Genomic DNA, 20,399 nt, shown 5'->3' with positions numbered 1-20,399 from the left:
ACACACAGAGATCAGACGAGAGAGAAACATCAATCAACCTTGGTCCCTCTCTCTCTCGCTCAAGGAGCGAAAAACCAGTCACTTTTTATTCTTTATCGATGACTGTTTCACAATTTGGATCACAGCATCGGCAACTTATGATCTCCAAACAGCCGACAAAGCCAGTTCTTTGGAATATTCTTTGTTCTTTCAACTCTTATAATTCTCCTTATACACTCTTTACTCTCCATTCAATGTATTTATTATTTTTATTTATATTTTTATATTTATTTATTTTTACTTTTATTGTTCTCACAACTACTTATACAGATTTTTCATTCTAATTTAACCAAAATTATGTACATAATACATAATAATGTATACAAAGCACATTTATTTGCATGACAACACAAAGCAGTCAGTAGGGTTAATATCTCAGCAAAACATTTAGTGCTTTAATGCATCAGCGCACACACAAATCTCTCTCTCTCTCAACATTTAATGGACAAACAAAGACTAACTGTTTCACTTCTTATCTGCAGATACCCGTCCAAGCAGCCCCCTTCCCGCGGGGGTACCACCAAGGCCCGCTTAACCAACCTACAAGCAGCTCCTCGGCTCCCCCAAGTACCCCTGCATGGGAAGCGGCAACTATGGGCTTTTTATGCCTCTCTTAGGCGTGCACCTCTTATGCACTCAAATCTCTTATCAAAATCTCTAATCAATCTTCCGCATGCAGTTTCACTTCTTATCTGCAGATACCCGTCCAAGCAGCCCCCTTCCTGCGGGGGTACCACCAAGGCCCGCTTAACCAACCTACAAGCAGCTCCTCGGCTCCCCCAAGTACCCCTGAATGGGAAGTGGCAACCACGGGCTTTTTATGCTTCTCTTCGGCAATGTGCATCTCTTATGCACTCAAATCGCTTATAAATCTTCCGCATGTGTGACTTTTGAAATCACAGCCTATATTAAGACTTCTAATATTGAAATAATCATTAAAATAATCACCATATTGATTGTAATTATTACCATACATAGTATTTTTGAGTAAAATTTCACAACATAAGTCATGCTGGTTGCCTGATTTGTTAGTGCTTGTGGTGGTAAGCCATTTCAGATCGAATGTAGCTAGGAGTGGAAGTGGAAGTCTGCAGTGTAAGGATTTCAAAGTCACCAAAGACCACAAGTGGACTGCCATCCACAGAGAATGAGGACAGCATACAGCTCCTCTATAAAGGTGCCCAGTTGACCAGGAAGGCGATAAATCATTACAATACGCCGTTTAACAGGAGCTGTTACCATAATAGCATGAAACTCAAAATAATTTTTTATTGCCTAGGGAAGAGTGGGTTGAGTATTTCCAATTATTAGAAATGAGAAGACCAGTACCCTTCCAACCTGACGGGGGGTGTGAGAGAAAGGGAAGTTGTTAGAGAGAACAGCAGCGGTTGTGGTGTCTTCTGGATGAATCCAGGTCTCAGTCAAGCCCACAATACTAAGAGTACACTGAGAAGCAATGGCCAGAATGAAGTTTGAGGTGCAGGTGCAGCAGAAGAGGTGCAGATAGTACGCAGCTTAGCAAGATTGCATTGCCGTCTGCGTGTGATGTTGGAGCATTGTTGAGAGAGAACAAGAATGTATTGGAAACATACTATCGCCTACCCGACTCTGCCTGAGAGATAAGGAAAAATACACTTACTTGAGATTATATTTTTTTATATATAATAATAAATAATAATTAAATAAAAGAAATAAATGATTGTATTCTTGAAAACAATCTTTTATTGTACTGTTGAATAAAATATTAGTTAAGCTGGTGTGTGGTGGGTGTTCTGGCGCAATATGGTTGCCGTCACATCATCCAGGTGGATGCTGCACATTGGTGGTGGTTGAGGAGATTCATGTAAAACGCTTTGAGAAAAGAGCTACATAAATGTAACAAATTAATAATTAATTATTTAAAACAATCTTTTATTGTACTACTGAATAAAATATTAGTTAATTATCAAAGAAATCGTTTTTGCGATGGCTCCATTTCTGAAAATGTTCAGGGCCCTAACCTGTACAACTGTACCAAGTTTCATGCTTTTATGAAAAAGTGAACATATCACCTCAAATTTTGCACCTATCACCTGGACTAATCCTCTTCATCACGAGGAAGTAGCGGCTGAAAATCCTGACTCGCTGTTCGCTAGAGGCACCTTTTGCAAGCAATGTTTGTACTTCGGACCGAAGAACATGAGCTTCGTTGTCCCGTACCGAAGTGTGAATAATACCTCTGAAACGAGGTGGCCTGCAAGCGAACTGGAGCAAGTAACCTCATTTTATCATATTTAGAACCCAACTTGAAACACCGGGAATGGCTGCCCAAAATTTCACAGTTTCATCCTCCAAGGCAACTGGGAAGGGAGAACGTGAGCGCAGGAGGGGCAGGGCCGTCTTCATTGAAAAAGGCGCACCGCGAGCGAAGCAGAGCGAGATACACGCTCTCATCGTGAGAGCGATCTGTCTCAGTAAGCGCAGCCCCAGTGTGGGCATGGCCCAGGCAAGCGACGCACTTAAAAACTGAAGCTTTCAGCGATATAGAATCATTGGTGACAGCACTCTCCTTTGATCCATCTAAAACGATCGAACTGCTCGAAGCAGATGAGGGGCGCTGATATTTACTTGTAAAACACACTAGCAGATCAAAGAGCTGCATGGAGAGTGAAGCACACGGGACCTGTGCCGGCGTGAATCACTCAATCCTGATAACTCAACCAGTGAGTTCGCTGTTTCTTCCTCCGAGGCAGCAGAGAAGGGAGAAACGGGAGGGGTGGGGTCGCCTTCTTTGAAGAAAGCGATCCGCGAGTGAAGTGGGGACAGACTCATTCTTTCGCAGTGAAAGCAGCCTGTCTCAGTGAACACAGCCTCAGCGGCACACACACAAATATGAAGCTATCAGCAATACAGAATCATTGGTGACCACATTCTACTCTAATCCGCCTAGAAGGATTGAGCCGCTGGGGCGCTGATCCTTATGTGTAAACACACTGGCAGATCAAAGTGGTGGGGGAGAGTGAACATGCGAGCTCTATGCCGGCGTGAGTTCACTCGGTTGCTTAGCTCCGCGACTCACCGTTTCTTTCTCCGAGCTTGCTGAGAGAGGAGAAACAAGGGCGGGGCTGCCTTCATTGCAGCAGGAAATCATCATCACGTGCTTTCAGATGGAGCAGAATTTACTACACATAGCCGTAGTTCACTGACGAGTTACGCAAAAAAATCGCAGATGATTTTATTGCGTGATTCTGAGATCGAAGAAATCATTCGCGATAATGACAGCTGTTTGCATAGCTTCTCAGTGAACTATGGCTCTGTGAACTAAATGCTGCTCCATCTGAAAGCATGTGAAAATATTTGGAGTTTCAGCGTGAGAGCGCCCTCTGGCATTTGGATGAAGATTTACTGCTGATCACAGAACCGTGCTTCACTGAAAGATATGCATGACAATCGCAGCTTCTGTCGAATCTCGTTCTCGATTCCATTTCGATTTATCGTGCAGCCCTATCAGATACTGTTATTTCCTTCTCACATTGCTGATTTCACCATTAACTCTTCACCTGAACAGTTTTTGTTTTTATATATGGTATGATTGTAAAATACATAATTTGGTTATGGCGGAAAGTAAAATGGTCGCCATGGCAACCACAAGGTGTTTTTGCGATGGCTCAATTTCTGAAAATGTTCAGGGCCCTAACCTGTACAACTGTACCAAGTTTCATGCTTTTATGAAAAAGTGAACATATCACCTCAAATTTTGCACCTATCACCTGGACTAATCCTCTTCATCACGAGGAAGTAGCGGCTGAAAATCCTGACTCGCTGTTCGCTAGAGGCACCTTTTGCAAGCAATGTTTGTACTTCGGACCGAAGAACATGAGCTTCGTTGTCCCGTACCGAAGTGTGAATAATACCTCTGAAACGAGGTGGCCTGCAAGCGAACTGGAGCAAGTAACCTCATTTTATCATATTTAGAACCCAACTTGAAACACCGGGAATGGCTGCCCAAAATTTCACAGTTTCATCCTCCAAGGCAACTGGGAAGGGAGAACGTGAGCGCAGGAGGGGCAGGGCCGTCTTCATTGAAAAAGGCGCACCGCGAGCGAAGCAGAGCGAGATACACGTTCTCATTGGGTCTCATTTACGAAAAGAGCGTGTGACAGAAAATTGGGCGTACGGTCGTTTCAATGAATTGGAATATATCAATATGGACATGAGCGGTGGCTACGATCAAATCTCACGTCCGGTCTCAGCTCGTGTACGCAAGTTTTTTAGTTACCTGAACTTGTGCGCAGCATAGTAAATATGGTGGAGAGTTGTAGAATGACAGCATTTTGTTGTTGTCCTGACCGTCAAACAAAGCTCATTTGTCGATTGTTAACCAGTAAGATTAGAATGTCTTTTTTTTTTTTTATACAGGGCTTTAGCTTTAAATGCATGAATAGCAGCGTAAACAAGACCATGAGGACTCAATCGTCACATCATGCACCTGCAGTGCTTCTGTGAAAGGAGAAAAACACAAATTAAGTCTATAAAAGGAATAAAATAAATAGGATCACACAAAATATATAATAGGCTATAATATAATTAACAGATTAACAAAAGGCAAAAAACTTTATATCTTTATTTGATTAAATCCATCTGATCGCACAGGCGCCTCACGCACACACAAACAACATTAGTTCTACCATTGCCTGACATTTCAGCCATTCATCATCAAACTAAAATGCAGTCAACCAAACATAAAAGTTACACTGTTTATTTTAGGTCTGCAGTAAAATCAGAAATCGCTGATCCCTACGTGTAAACACACCGGCGGATCAAAGTGGTGGGGGAGAGTGAACACGCGTGCTCTACGCCGGCATGAGATCACACAACCTGGGTGCTCACCAACTCACCATTTCTCGCTGAGAGAGGAGAAACGAGGGCGGGGCTGCCTTCATTGAAGAAGGCAGTCAGCGAGTGAAGAAGAGCGAGACTCATGCTCTCAGTGAGAGCATCCCGTGTCAGTAGTGAGAGCGCAGTCTCTGCATGGGCGCTGCCCAGACAGGCGACGCACTCACTGTGCCCTTCCACATCATGCAGGGCTTCCCTGCACGAGCCACACTCGCGGCACAACATTTGAAACAACGTCGCTATGAAATTTGCTCAGAAATGTGTTCTTTTAGTGCACCAGATAGCCACAGGGGAAGGCTTCTGGCTTCTTTCTCTGCCGGGGCTCTTCGGCTTCGGCTTCGTAGTCCAGCATCAGCAAAGAGATGATCCTCGTCATTGAAGGAGAACATTCTGATGAAATGGCGCTCCAAGCCGACTAATATAGAGGTCGGCTCCGCCCATTCGGGCGGGCTAGAGCCATTGGGTTGTGCAGCTACACAAACATGATCAAATCAGGCTTCAGTACCAGAGTAAACAGGAGTTTCCCCATACACAATGCTCGTTCCCTTATCTCAGGGAACCAAGGTTACGTCAGTAACCGGAGCGTTATCTCACCTCGTTATAATGAAAAAATTCTATAGTTTCAAACCGATATTATGAGAAGAAAAAAAATCAGAACAGAGAATATTTTAATTTGATTTAGCACAGAGGTAAGTACATAAGTAGAGGTAAACAGAGGTAAAACCCTCCTCCAAAACCTACAGGTTCCTTTCCTTTTCTTGGACAACAATAGAGCAAACAGAAAAACACGCCACAAGATCCACAATTTTATTTTACACAATTTCAAATATTTAAAAGACTGGGAAATATGTACTTGCACTATGTATTCCTATGGACAACCATAGTTTCCCCATACACAACATGAGAGAACGTTCGAAAGGGAACTGGCTTATTTCTTACTGCATTCATTTAATTATTTGGTTACACTTTACATGAAGGGGTGTGCATAAGACTGACATGACACCTTCATAATCATGACATGACACCTACATAATCATGACATGACACTGTCATTAAGTGTCATTTGCTCAGTCATGTCATTTTTAATGCAAAGATGACATTGTTTGAGATGTCTTTGTTATGGGCTATGGTTAGGGGTAAGGGTAGGGGTAGGGTTAGGTTAGGGTTAGGTCAAATAATGTCATATTTGCATTAAAAATTACATAACTGACACTTAATGACAGTTGTCATAAACATGCATAAAACCTCCTTCATATTCATGACGTGTCATGTCATGATTATGAAGGTGCCATGTCAGTCTTATGCACACCCCTTCAAGTAAAGTGTTACCAATTATTTCTAACAATTTCAGTAAGTGAGTCAGTTAACAACTATCCACCTGTTCCAAAATGTGCGGAGAAGGAGCGGAGAATTATCTGTAAACACCTTTAATACAGACTGAGATTACAGACCTCTGATCAGACAGCTGTATGCACGGATCTGCATCTTTGTGCAGAGGAATCTCACAGCTCGAGCTGTAACGCACATTTTCTTTTCTTTTACAGTATATCACTGTAACAACTTTCTACTTAAAGTGAATGCTCTGCCGTTTAGCCAACTTGAAATGTGAAGTTGTCTTAACTGACAATTGTGATAAAGTTGTGATAGCTTATATGAAATATATTTAAATGGAATATCTGTATATAAAATGTTTATCTTAACATGTTAAGGGTAGAGTGGGGGTTATCCCCCCCCCAAAAAAAATAACCACTAGATAAAGTCAAGATACATCTTTGTTGTTGCTATGGACTACATTGACAAGAGTGATGTAGAAGTACTCACCGTGAGGCTTACACTGGTGACCCAAGAGAAAACGGATTTCACAGTAAATTATCTAATTTTCAGTAGTAAGAAAAAAAGTGTTTTAAAGCTTGTTGTTTTGTAGAACATCACAGTTATATATATGATAAAATGCCCCCTTGGTACAAATGTAATTTTTATAAAAAAATCTAATAACATGAAAACATGAAGAAAAAAAAAATCATACTTGGTTTATAATTTATGTCATTGTCACTAAAACTATGATAACTATTCTGGACACATTTAACTTTTGTTTCACAAAATAAAATTACACAGTCCTTAAGGGGGCATCATGGTTGCATTTGTTCCTACGTTTTTTATTCATTTATAATAAATGTTAAGAACGTTATTGATGAATCTTCATTTGCTCGTGAAAGCGTTCATATGCAGATTTCATGCACAAATTTGTGCATACTCACAGTTAGTGAACTCCAAGCAATCATGCTCGAAATCGCCCCTTATACCCTTATCGCTGTTCCCTACATTAGTAATAGCACACAGTAAAGGAGTGAATGAAATGCTGCTTTTGTTCTTACTGTTTAGTGATCTTTTGAAAGTTAGCAAACTGGCAGCGCCAGGTTCAAACTAGCATAAACCTTAATTAAACTATTTAATAATAAAATTATACTTAATGTATATCTGTAACATACTGTGCTGCTGTACCCATATTGGACAAGTGGTTTTGAAAATGGATAAATGGATCATTCATCTGCATCAGTTGTGTACACTCGTTATTGCGGTGCATTGTGGGATTGAATAAGTGCACTCAATAACATCCACTATGGTTTAGGGCAGTGGTTCCCAACCCTGGTCCTGGAGGCACCCCAACACTGCACATTTTGCATGTCTCCTTTCTCTGACACACCAATTTCAGGTCTTGAAGTCTCTACTAATGAGCTGATGACCTGAATCAGGTGTGTTTGATTAAGGAGACATGCAAAATGTGCAGTGTTGGGGTGCCTCAAGGACCAGGGTTGGGAACCACTGGTTTAGGACACCACTGCAAATGGCTGTCCCCTCAAATAGTGCCCTATTTAAGTTGATTCAAATAACCTAGGTGTCCTACCAATACATAAAATTAGCCCTTATGCAATTTGCCCCAATTCATAACTCAAAAGCTTTTTCTCATTTATTTGTTTTATATAACATGGAAACAGACAAAATCAAGAGCAGGTATTAGATAAGTTATATGTCTGGGGCCATCAGTGTGAGTAAGTTACAATTCTTTCCTGTTAATTACAATGCAATTTAATTGTTTCTGGCTTCCACTACAGAAAATAACGCCAGGGAGAAAGTAGAAAGTACAACGAAACTGTCACGTGTATGTTCCCGTTTAGTTCCTTTTTTCCTTATTTGGTCCTTCCTGTTCCTGTCCTCATTGTATGAATTTGGTTCCAGCTGTGTTTATTTAATTAGTTAATTTGCTCCCAGGTGTGTCCCATTGGTGTCTGTGTATTTATAGTGAGTCCCGTTCTGAGTTTCTTGGTCCGGAATTGTTTATGTCCCCTCCTTGTGCTACGTGTGATTCCCTGAAGAAGAATATGGAAATTCTTTGTTTTGTACTCCTGGTCTCCTCGTTCCTCGCTCCATGCTCCTCACAGTAGCAACCCGTGACAGAAATATTATAGGCTATATATATAAGTGCTTTGAAAAAGTTAGTCCATTTCTAGCACACTATTTCTAGTTTCAGTAATGTCAACAGCAAAAATAATTTTCAAGTGCTGTTGAACATAGGCTACAGTACTTGACTGGTTCATATTCATCCTACACAATTTAATTTAGTAGACTGAAAATTTTTAGAGTTACACAAATTCACAAGCAAAAAAAATCAACTTTAGAAGAGAAGCACAGTTTTGTTGTGTAGATCACAAGTAATATGAGTAAATTGAACAATCTGTGTTTTCCCTTTTTTTCAGTGTGAGCAGATTATACACACATAGAGGGTATTGTTCTGGACATGATGTGACTTACTGGAAACTGCTGTTATTGCAGAAATTATCGGTGAGCATCCACTTCCTAATTTCATTCTTCAAATGTTCTCAAAGGGTCATTACAAATGTAGTCTTTTTCATTGTCTCTGCACACCCCCAAACCCAGAAATTTGTTAACACAAGAATCTTTAAAAATGACTGATCGTTCTGCTATTTTAAATATGAATAGCTTTCACATACTCACATTTGACAGTATAGGTGCCTATAGTCCAGAATTATGAAAACATACAGGTCTGACAAGTTCAGAATTGTGAAAGTACAGGCAGGTCTTTTCTCAGAGAAGTCCTGTGACTTCATCACTGTGACCTAATCACAGTTGTTTGTGTGGTTAGGAAACAGTCACGTTACAGCATCAGCTCTTGAAGTGGCTACAGTTTTGCCAAAGACAGATTTAATTTAATTTAATTTAACAACTTTATTTTATTTTATTTCAACATCATGTAAACAAATGTTATAAGTCTCAAGTCATGGGACGTGAGGACAGATTAAAAGGTCTGCTGGCACAGGTTAGCAGCTTTTCTGTCTTCACGCTTCAACATTATTCAGGGTTTTTTTGGGTTTTTTTTTTTTATCACAACAACATGGCACGAAGTCCATTTTCAACAAGAAACTGACATGGAAGGCTTAACTACGGTGGCCGAGAGAGCATAACGCGCTGCATAAACACAGACAAATCAGAACCAGGTAAAGTCCAAGACAGATAAAAATAAATAAATACATTTGTTATGAAAAAACAAATGAGAAAAAGAAAATTACAAGGAGAGAAGGCGGCCACAGCTGTTTTCACTTTAGTCTTTTAGACTGTGTATTTACCTGATGTCTGTGCGCTGACGCGGTAGCATCAGCGGAAGCGTTCAGGTCTCCTTGTGTAAAAACCAACGAGTGTAAAGACCTTCGACTTTACCTGCGCGACTTCACCGAGCAACGAAATCGCCTAGCCACTTAAGTATAATTTTTCTCTTCCCTGTACACACTCTCCTTTTCTGTCCTCTCTTTTCCACCTCTATCATGTGTTTCCAACACATTCCGGTTGTCTGGCTGGTGGAACGATCTTCCCACCCCTATCCGGAATGCTGAATCCCTGACAATTTTCAAGCGACAGCTGAAAACTCATCTCTTTCAAAGCTACTTGACTTCATCATCATCATTATAAAAAAAAAATAAAAAATCTCTCTTTATTTATTCCTTCTCTTTCTAGCTTGTACTTATTTGAACAATGTCTAGAAACTTGGTATTACAAGCACTTCCTGTATCTGTTTGCCTCTTTAAGAAGAATCGCTTTATGTATCCCCAAATTGTAAGTCGCTTTGGATAAAAGCGTCTGCAAAATGACTAAATGTAGATCAAACGGTCTTACTCTATTTTGACTTTTAGTTTTTATGAGTGTTTCTGAAAAGTTAGTCAAGTTAGTCTTTTTTAGCATTTCTAGCACAACTACAGTTTCAGTAATGTCAACAGCAAAAATTATTTTCAAGTGCTGTTAAAAATAGCCTACTTGACTGGTTCATATTTATCTTACATAATTTAAGCTACAGTTACAGTAATCAAAAGCAAAGAAATCAAGTTTAGAAGAGAGTTTTGTTGAGTATTACAAATAATGAGTAAATTGAAAAATCGTTTTGCTCATTTTTTTCTTCCTCCGTGTGTGAGCTGATTATACAACTAAACGCATAGTTTTCGATATAATCTGACTTACTGGAAACTGCTGTTGTTGAAGAAAGTGGTCTGGTTTTACCTGTTGTGTGACCAGAAATCTGTTAACACAAGAATCTTTAAAAACGATTGATTTGTTCATTTATTTGAGTAGTGTTCATTGTCATTCTCAAATTTTGTCCATATACAGTACAGGTGCCTAAGCAAGTTTCATGAATTTGAATTGTGAAATTAGAATTGTGAAAGGACATGCAGGTCTTTTCTCTGGCAAGTGTGTTATCTGTCAAGGCAAACTTGGTTCATTGCAGTATAAAACTTACATAAAAATGCATTACTCACTTTTTTTTGTTAATTTTTTTTTATTATTATTATTACAACAACATGGCGCAAAGTCCATTTTCAACAAGAAACTGACATGGAAGGCTCAACATATTATAACCAGATCAAATAAATGTATATATTTTTTAAATTTTTTTTTTTTCTGAAGAAAAAACAGAATCAGAGATAAATGTAATGGAAGTTGGGGCCAGAGAACTTTTGATAAATGTGGCGGTACTTGTTTTACATCTCATTAAAAATCTGACAGTTGAGGAAACAGTAGTCAGATCACAGACCAGAATATAAGTATGACGTTCAACACAGCTTTGATTGCAGCTGGAACCATACTTCTCAAATTAGTCATTACAATTACATGTTTGTAATTACATTACATGTAATTACAAAATTAGATGTAAGTTTAATAGTATTTCTTTTAATTGTTTAATAACTGACAAGCAATTGAATCCCTAAGAATCTTTGTAAACACATACACAACATACTCGACTGAATTTATGTTTCTCATGACTGTAAAAAAACTTTTGATCAAAAGACATGGTTAAATGCTAGAAATTGGTTTTGTAGATAAATATAAATTGACCATTTTTATTAATTTCTTTACAAATAAATAGAAAATGTATGTATATATTTTAATAGATGAGTTTAATGCATGTGAATTTCTTCAGTACTGTTTAAAAATCCTCTCAGGATGCAGCTCAGAGTTGGTTGAGTGAATGTTCAGAGTGTCCAGAACTGAACTATGAATGGGTGGTGACTTCAAAGAAGCTCTAGGTTTAAAGTAAAAGTAATAGTTTTGTTTAATATTTTGGTCTCTACATAAATCATAAATAGTGATAAAGAATATAGTGTGCAAACTTTTGACTGTCTATTTATATTACTGTTTTACTATTGTAAGTACACTGTATATTAAAATAATTGTAATATTTTGATATTTAAATAATAAATATATTTAAAATTGCAACTAGCTATAAACAGTTTATAGCTAGATTGTTTTTCATAGGTTGATTGCAAAATTGCTGTACTACTCACCAGATTTCTGTCACCTGCACACTTTACATTGCCAACCTAGTTGCTTAATAAGGTTCTTTACTCCACTGATCATGAACTCGTACAGTACGACTGCTTTTTACTACACCTGATCTGCAGAGGAAGGAGTTGCAATGCAGACTATAGTAAATCAATAGAGTAAAAACAACCCAAAGACAGTATTTAAAAAGTAAGGGATAGTTCACACAAAAATGAAAATTTGCCATTAATTTACTCACATCCAAGATGTGGGTGATTTTATTTCTTTAGTAGAATGGTAAAGAAGTTTTAGGTGATTCATAAAATGCAAGTCCATGGCTACCGTCACTTTGAGAGTCAAAGAGCATACAGGCATGACCAAATTAATACCTTTGGCTCATGATGATATATTGAGGTCTTATGATGATTGGTCTGTTCTAATAATGTTGTAAATAATGTTTCTTGCACAGACCAATCGCTTCACTTCAAAAGACCTCAATATATCATCAGGAGCCACAGGTATTAATTTTGTGTTTTATATACTTTTTTGAATTTCAAAGGGATGGTAGCTGTGGAATTCAAGTCCATAAGGATACTCACTTCCTATTGGAATTCGCTAATAATCCATGCATACTATGCTAATAAAGAAATTTACATCACAGTAGTCATGCATGTTGTGCACAAGACGCACCAGAAAAATAAATAAATGAATAAATAACATAAAAAAGACATGCACTGGCAAATGGACTACTGAAACATACTTTAGGCCATGTGTTCCCCAAAGTTTTTAGTCATTTGAAATTGCCAGGTGGACAGCGCTTTTGTGCCACGAGGCACAATCCAAGGACGTAATGTGTTACTAGTATTTGACTTTGCAGTTAGTTCATTTTGTCAACAATTTCTGACCAGCAATATTAACTTTTACTCCACTGTATAATTATAGTCGACAAGTATAGTCAACAACACGGCTGGACAGTGTGGTCTTTGTCTCACCCTGAAATGGATGTGATTGGACACACTCCGGTGACCCAAGTTCGATTCCCGACTCAAGGTCTTTTGACAATTTTGCTTCCCTCTCTCTGCCTATGCTTTCCTGTCAAATCTCTACTATCCTATCAAAATAAAGGCATAAAAAAGCATGAAAATATAACCACCAGGGGGCTATCAACATGTTTTGGCTTCATTTTTCAGGATGTATGTGGCACATTTGGTTTGTTGAACATTTTAAACTCTCAGTGACAAGATAAAAACACTCAATGCTCCCACTGCAAACAATTGAAAAATGTACACTGGACTCAAGAAAAGAAAAAAAAACCACTTCGGTGGACACACAGCCTGCATACTTTAACCACTGGGTTACACTATTGCATATTTCAGCAGCAACCCACCTGGATTTGTTGAATTCAAATCCAATGGATTCAGAAGTTCACTCAACCTCCTTTTATTTACCATTTCTCTCACATTCTCTATCATTCCTTTCACCTTCTCCCTCTATCTCTCTTCCTAAAGATTGTTTGATCAGTAATTCTGGGTTCTTTGATGAAGAGGACAGTTGTGCTCTATATGCTTTCATAAATAGTTGAAAAGAGCCATTATATTGTTTTTATTTTTATTGTTTTTTTCTTTATCTTTTAAAAAGTGCACTACTCTTGAAAAGCTAATCTTATTGACATTATAAGAGCATACACTACTGAAGTTCAGCCTGCTTGTGCCCTCTGAGATTCAGGATGTTTGCATAAGTAGTAGAGATCAATCGATAATTTTTTATAATGATACAGATTATTTGTATGTTTATATGTCTGATAAACCATATGCATAACTGATATAGGGTCTGAAGCTCTGCAATATGATCAGGGATACTGGTTGCTGAAAATGTAATTATCTTAAATACAATGCTGTCACACTGTCTATAAACAGAATAAATACAAAAGGAACTGACTTGGGGAATGTTCACTCTCTCTCTCTCTCTCTCTCTCTCTTTATATACTGTCATAATATTTTTATGTAAACCATGATACAATATTTTGATAAATACAGATTTTATAAAAGTAAAAAAAATAATTGACCCCAAACTTAGTAGTGTACATAAAGTGTGTGTGTGTCCCAGCTAATTTGTGAATTCATCTTGATGCTAAGTGGAATCCCACAAAATAAATTGTTAAAGCAACTAAACCAAGGAGAAAATTGTAACAATATATGTCCCTGTTTGGGAACAAAGGAAACAACAGGTTGGAAAATGCCTTCAGACCCTTTTAAAGTGAACTGAACCGAGACCATCTTGGGAGATGGTCTGAGTACATTTAGCTAAAAACGTGCACTTTGAACACAGATCGTTTTGGTTGGGGTAACCAGGTGATCACAAAAACTGAGTTTTGAGTTACAAAAATGGAGGTAACTTGTGTAAGTAGCAAATCATTCTCTGAACATAACCTGCTCTGGAGCAGGTTCTGTTTCAGGGTTAGTTTACTATAGAGCTATCAGCGCATGCGTGACCTATTGACGATACTCCAGTGGATGTGGCAGATTGCGCACAATATTATTATTGCAATATAGTTATATAATATACTATATACTGTAATATATATAGATATATACATATCACATCATGGATCTACATTTTCTATAATGTATTTCTATCATAAAAATACATATGTGATATGTCTTATAACTAACATCAAACAAACAATATAATCCTTATTCTTAGTAATGAAAGATTAAACAAAAAAAAAAGAAAAATGACTGCACAACCACCAATTAGGTGGTGATATGCACTAAGTATATAAATGGCCATTGAAGAAAAGAAGAAGAAGGAAGCAGTATGGTGCTCTTTTTCTTAGTTTCCTTAGTGACTCGTCAATTCTTTGTTCTATTGAGAATGTCTTGTGTGTTAACCCCGAACATGCTCTGGGTTGACTGAACTTACTCTCAGACGCGTTTTTGGACCCAGCATACCTCAAGCAAGGAAGATTTGGGTTAATCAACCGAGAGTTCAGGGCATGTGATGGTAAGTTAACTTTGCTTTCTGGAATACCCTCTTGTTCTGTTTTCGCTGGTTAGTTTCCTAGGTACCTCATTGGTTAATTGATTATGCTCACCTGCATAAAACTGCTTGCAAATAGATCCAGCCTAAAATCTTCCTCCCTGCAACCAACCGTGACAGAAGAACGGATCACTTAAATGGATCTAGCAGCAAATCTTCTTCCTCTCACAGGGGGATCTTTCCCTCAAGGAGCACACACAAAGGTTTCTAAATCTCGTCTATCTGGTGCACTACCCTGACAACAGCCTCTGTGTGTTCTTCCGGGCAGGACTCAGCGCTCAGATGGCCCTCGAGGGACATTTATCGTGTTTGTGGTCTAGATGCTTTTTCAATGTGGATACCCCCCCCCCATATTATCGGAGATGGTATAGGAGGCAGATAGGAGGATCTCAACCCCACAGCACCCAAACCATCGTCTGCTCGTCCTCCAGAGCCCAGCCAGCCATCACCCCCATGCTGAGACATTAAACCAAAGCCCAATAGTTCAAGCCTGCAGCAACGAATGAGCCAGTACCAGAGAGGGGGACTGAGCCAACCATCACCCCAGAGCCTGAGCCCCACAGTGAGTCTGACCAGGTGCGTGATCCGGTCCTAACATCCATGCCAGAGGGACTATTAATGGAGCTTGATACAGAGGAATGCCTTATTGACTGGGAAACGGAGGTAGTGCTTCCCACCATGCCCACCCACAAACCTCCCTCACCACTGGTTCCTTCCTGCGCTGTCACTGGTTCCGCCCAGCTCAGAGTCTTCTTCATTGTCTCTGGTCCTGCCCAGCTCTAGTTCTTCATCTCCACCAGTTCTGTCTTCGTTCCCACCCTCTCTGTCCAGCACTGAGTTCGTTGCCACTGCTCCTGCCCTACACCAAGCCTGTCTCCTCACCCAGCACCTGTTTGATGAATTTGTACATATCTTACCTTCCTTTCCTGCCTGCTCCACCTAAGCCAGTCATTCCCTCGGCTCTGCCTCCGCTGGCTCCCTCCAGCCCCTCAGCTCCACCATCAGCCCTGCCATACAGCCCTGTTCCACCTTGGGGCTTCCGGTCCCTGTGACACAGGGCAAGTTATCTCATAGGCCTATGTACATGTTATAAATGTGTATCTATGTTGTATTCTGAATAAAATATTGAAATTTGAAACTTCCACATCATTGCATTCTGTTTTTATTCACAATTTGTACAGTGTCCCAACTTTTTTGGAATCGGGTTTGTATTCATATACATACAGTGTGTATAGAAAAGAATCACCCCCTTTAAAATAATCACATTTTGTTGCTTTGCAGCCTGAAATGAAGATGGACACACTTTTTGTTTTATCCAGCTGTATTTACTCAATGCAACTTATATCATCCAAGTGAAAGATAGGCTACAACACCAACATGTCAGAAAAAAAATCACTGAGATGGAATTAAGCATCACCCCTTTGTGTCAGTATTTTGTTGAACCACCTTTTGCCTTAATTACAGCCTTTAGTCTGTTGGGATACGTCTCTACTAACTTTGCACATCTAGACTTTGCGATATTTGTCCGCTCTTTTCTTATAATTTTAGAGGTTAAAATTAACAGCCGAGTCCAACTCAATTGCACAAAGTTTTCATTGTCATCATGTCAGATTTATTCAAACATACTTGTATAATTAAGCTCCCTCTAGTGTTTTATTTTTTTAAGCAAACTAACGAACTGTGAACACTGGATCACTTTCCTGAGGTAAATGCAACGTCAAGTGACATATTGTTCACAAGCTGTTTTATTGATGTCTTTGCGCGTTTGAAACACTAATTGAGCGTTTCGGTAAGTTGTACAGGATCTTTCAACAACTTTTTTTTATGTTCATTATTTGAATATTGTGATAACATGGGCAGAATCTGAAAGCTGAAACATTTATTCTTATCAGAAGTAGCACAGATTCCTGCGTACCTAGGCACGGTTTGTGAATGAGTTTGAGCCAGCAGTTCCTCTGCCACTGCACTCCACGCAAAATCAGCTAGGACACTGGAGTCTACTGCCAGTACAAACAATTAGCCTATGTCCAATTTGCCATCAGTGTGCATAAGTTACACTCCTTCCCTGTTTATTACAGAGAGCAGTTTGATTGTTTTGGGCTTCCACTACAGACATTAAGGCCAGAGACAAAGTATTAGGTTATTGCACAACAAAAAATTATTTAAATATAATGTGACTGCAGTGCATTTGTATTGATTCATGTTAATAAAATTTGTGGACAATGGCTGTGTGTGTATAGGCCTATATACTAACAGAACACTGGTTTTAAAGCATACTATAATACTATAACATTTTAAAGTATAACCAAAATGGCATAAATCAGAGAATTATGACTTGGTCTTTAATAATATTGATATGAATGGAAACACAGATATGCGCTACTCAAAGAACCAGTTTTATCAGCTTTGTGTCAGCGCTTCTACACTTGCATATCTCGGTGTGAACCAGTTCTGACTGATCTAAAATTATTGTCAAGAAAACTAACATAAATAAAATAATATTCATTTTTATAGTCTCTAATCCATTTAGCAACTCAAAATATTTAATTTTTCATTTTTACAGGCTCACTTTGTCAGTTAGATGGTAAGTTTCTATGCTCTTAATGACCATACAAACATTAAATAAAAAAAGTGGAATTTAAATTACCTTATTTGTGTTTAGATTTGATTTAATTTGTCTGGAATTAATGAATTGGAGCATGAATTTTAATTATAATGTCATATATTTAGTAACAACTTAAGATTATTCAGAAAAAGTAAACTGAATTAATTTTGATTCATGTTGATTTCAACAAGAAAAATCAACCTTCTTTTCTCTCATCAGTATGCGGTCAGGCTCCCCTCAACACCAAGATTGTTGGAGGACAAGGTGCCGTTGTGGGGTCTTGGCACTGGCAAGCAAGCCTTCATAAAATTACATCTGGAAGTCATTTCTGGGGTGGGAGTCTAATCAATAAAGACTGGGTTTTGTCTGCAGCTCACTGCTTCCAGAAGTATGAAGTGATATATAGCTATTATAACATGACACATATATAGATAGATAGTAGATGAATTAAGACTGATATTTGCCTCCATTTACAGTACCGCTGCATTAAATGTAAAAATGTACCTTGGCCGTCACCTCCAAATGGGCTCAAACCCGAATGAGATCTCCAGGATAGTGACTCGGCTCATCACCCATCCCAGCTATAGCACAACTACCCAAAACAATGACATAGCACTGCTCCAGCTCTCCTCTTCTGTGACATTCACTGATTATATTAAGCCAGTTTGTCTGGCAGCTGCTGGTAGTGTATTTGGTGGAGGTACTAAGAGTTGGATCACTGGATGGGGCAAACTCAGTTTTGTAGGTGAGTTCAATCAAACACATCTCTGATTCAAAACTTTGTGTAGTGTTTGTCAATGGAAAATAATGAAACTTTTTCCACCATGCCATTTATGTTAAAGGCACCCAGATTCCAAACATTCTGCAGGAGGTGCAGATACCAATTGTAAACAACAGTGTTTGTAATAAGGGCTATGGAGGAATCATAACAAGCAACATTCTGTGTGCTGGACTAAATGAGGGTGGAAAAGATTCATGTCAGGTATGATATCACTTAGACACCGGCTTATCCCTGGGTTAGCGTCTTTCTAAACCTCGCTTTTATCCCTGGGTAAAGCGGTTCACACTCATAATTTAGAAGTGGGGTTAGCATCGATTTTGACCCGTTTTAAATCCCTGCTGATATTAACATTAGGTTTTCTTAATCTATGCAGGGAGACTCTGGAGGTCCAATGGTAAATAAGAACGGTTCCCAGTGGATTCAGTCTGGCATTGTGAGTTTTGGTCGAGACTGTGGACTACCAAAGTTCCCTGGCGTTTACACTAGTGTGTCTCAATACCAGTCTTGGATCAGCACTCAGATAAGCAGCGATCTGCCTGGATTTGTCTAATTTTCCTCAACTGAATCCAGCTCGGGCTCACCCAGTCTCCTCTTACATTCCCTTTCGCTCACATCATCCATCATTCCTCTGATTTTCTCCTTCTTTGCATGTGGTTGCCGCAGGCATCACAGTATGGTAAGGGGCGTAACATTTCCGTCACTAGCTTGAGGAATTCGGCCAATTACAACACACTGGATAGCTGGCCAATCAGAGCACACCTCGCTTTTTCAGACCGATGAGCTTTGTAAAAATCGACGCGTTTCAGAAAGGCGGGGCATAGAGGAGAAACTATAATGTACAGTATGTGGAAAATAATGTGTTTTTTGAACCTTAAACCGCATAAACAAATTTCATTACACCAAATACACAAAATAATGTTCTTTTTAGCAGCATCATATGACCCCTTTAAAGGTGCAGTTTAGCTGAAAATAAAGACCTTTTACTCTTAATGTCATTTCAAACTTTATGACTGACTGATCTGTGGAACTCAAGATGGTGATATTTGGAATTATGCTCTAGTCACTCTGACTAGTTTTGTGAACTAATCTTTACCCTTATCATGAACTCTTATGGACACTCAAAGAAGAGCGAGGGCGGATTTCAAGATTTAAAAAACTTAATAACCAAATACATTCTGATCTGTAAAATCCTTTATGGTGCATTTTTTGCAACTTGTTAGATCTAGTCCTCTTTCACTTGCATTATATTAAGAGAGTGGCCAGAATATTCTTCACAAATCCACCTTTTTGTTTTCCACATGAAAAGAAATACGGGTTTGCAGTGACATGAGGGTGAGTACACTGTCAGAAAAACAAATTATATATTTAATTGTACAGTTTTTAACATTATCTATCTTCCTTTCAGAACATAGGCCTACCAGTGACACCACTGAGCTCACCTGAGTTTTTTACAACATAGAAAGAATATCTGTACATGAAAATTGTGGTTCTGTGATTATAGACTCATAAACACCTAGTGCACTTATTTAAAATAATAATAATAATAATAAAGCCAACAACCAGTTTCATTGTAGCATTATTGTTTTCAAAATGTTTTTCATATTAAATAATTATACTTGTGTTTAATAATGTAATATAGAATAGACTGAAAGCCATTCATCAGTCAAGCTAAGAAAAATAATCCTAACTGTGCATAACTAATTCTATTTACTTTAAATTAATAATGATATTGCTCTTTACTATTCTGAGTTTTTAACGAAAAAGTAACATTAATTTCAGGTATTAATTTTAGGTATTACAAAGAAAATAATAAAAGTGAATTAATCAAAAGGTGTTCCATCATCTTGTGACGAATAGGCCTACATAATTTAAACTAAATACAACTTTATTGTATTTTATTACAAGGTTAAAATAAGGTTATTAAACAAGATCTTGCCTATTAATTATTGCAGTGTCATATCAGATCTTACCTGCTATGTTAAGAAGTATGGCTCCTGCAAAACAGACAGCTGGACGCGACGTCATCCTCATGTTATTGACTATATAATGTTTGCTGTTTCTTTTACTGAGAAATGTCTAATGATGAGTAAAGCAAGTAGAACCCTTTTTAGTTTACCTCTGACGCACCTTGTTTTTCGCTTGTTTTGCTTCTAGCCTGCTGCCAGTGTTTTTAGTACACACCCTGCTCATCTTTGATGTCTGCATATTTCTCTAATGCTTCTAATTTAAGTTACA

General features: G+C 38.5%; 1 pseudogene; it reads left to right on the top strand.

Annotated features, from left to right (window-relative positions):
• The first annotated feature begins 2,338 nt into the window (after positions 1–2,338).
• LOC107678869 (trypsin-3-like) lies at positions 2,339–19,390 on the top strand (annotated as a pseudogene).
• Positions 19,391–20,399: the final 1,009 nt, after the last annotated feature.

This window comes from Sinocyclocheilus anshuiensis, unplaced genomic scaffold, assembly GCF_001515605.1.
Source record: "Sinocyclocheilus anshuiensis isolate Anshui unplaced genomic scaffold, SAMN03320099.WGS_v1.1 scaffold1800, whole genome shotgun sequence".
NCBI classification, from domain to species: Eukaryota; Metazoa; Chordata; class Actinopteri; order Cypriniformes; family Cyprinidae; genus Sinocyclocheilus; species Sinocyclocheilus anshuiensis.
Note: the sequence above shows the minus strand (reverse complement) of the source record. Positions and strands in the feature narration are given on the sequence as shown.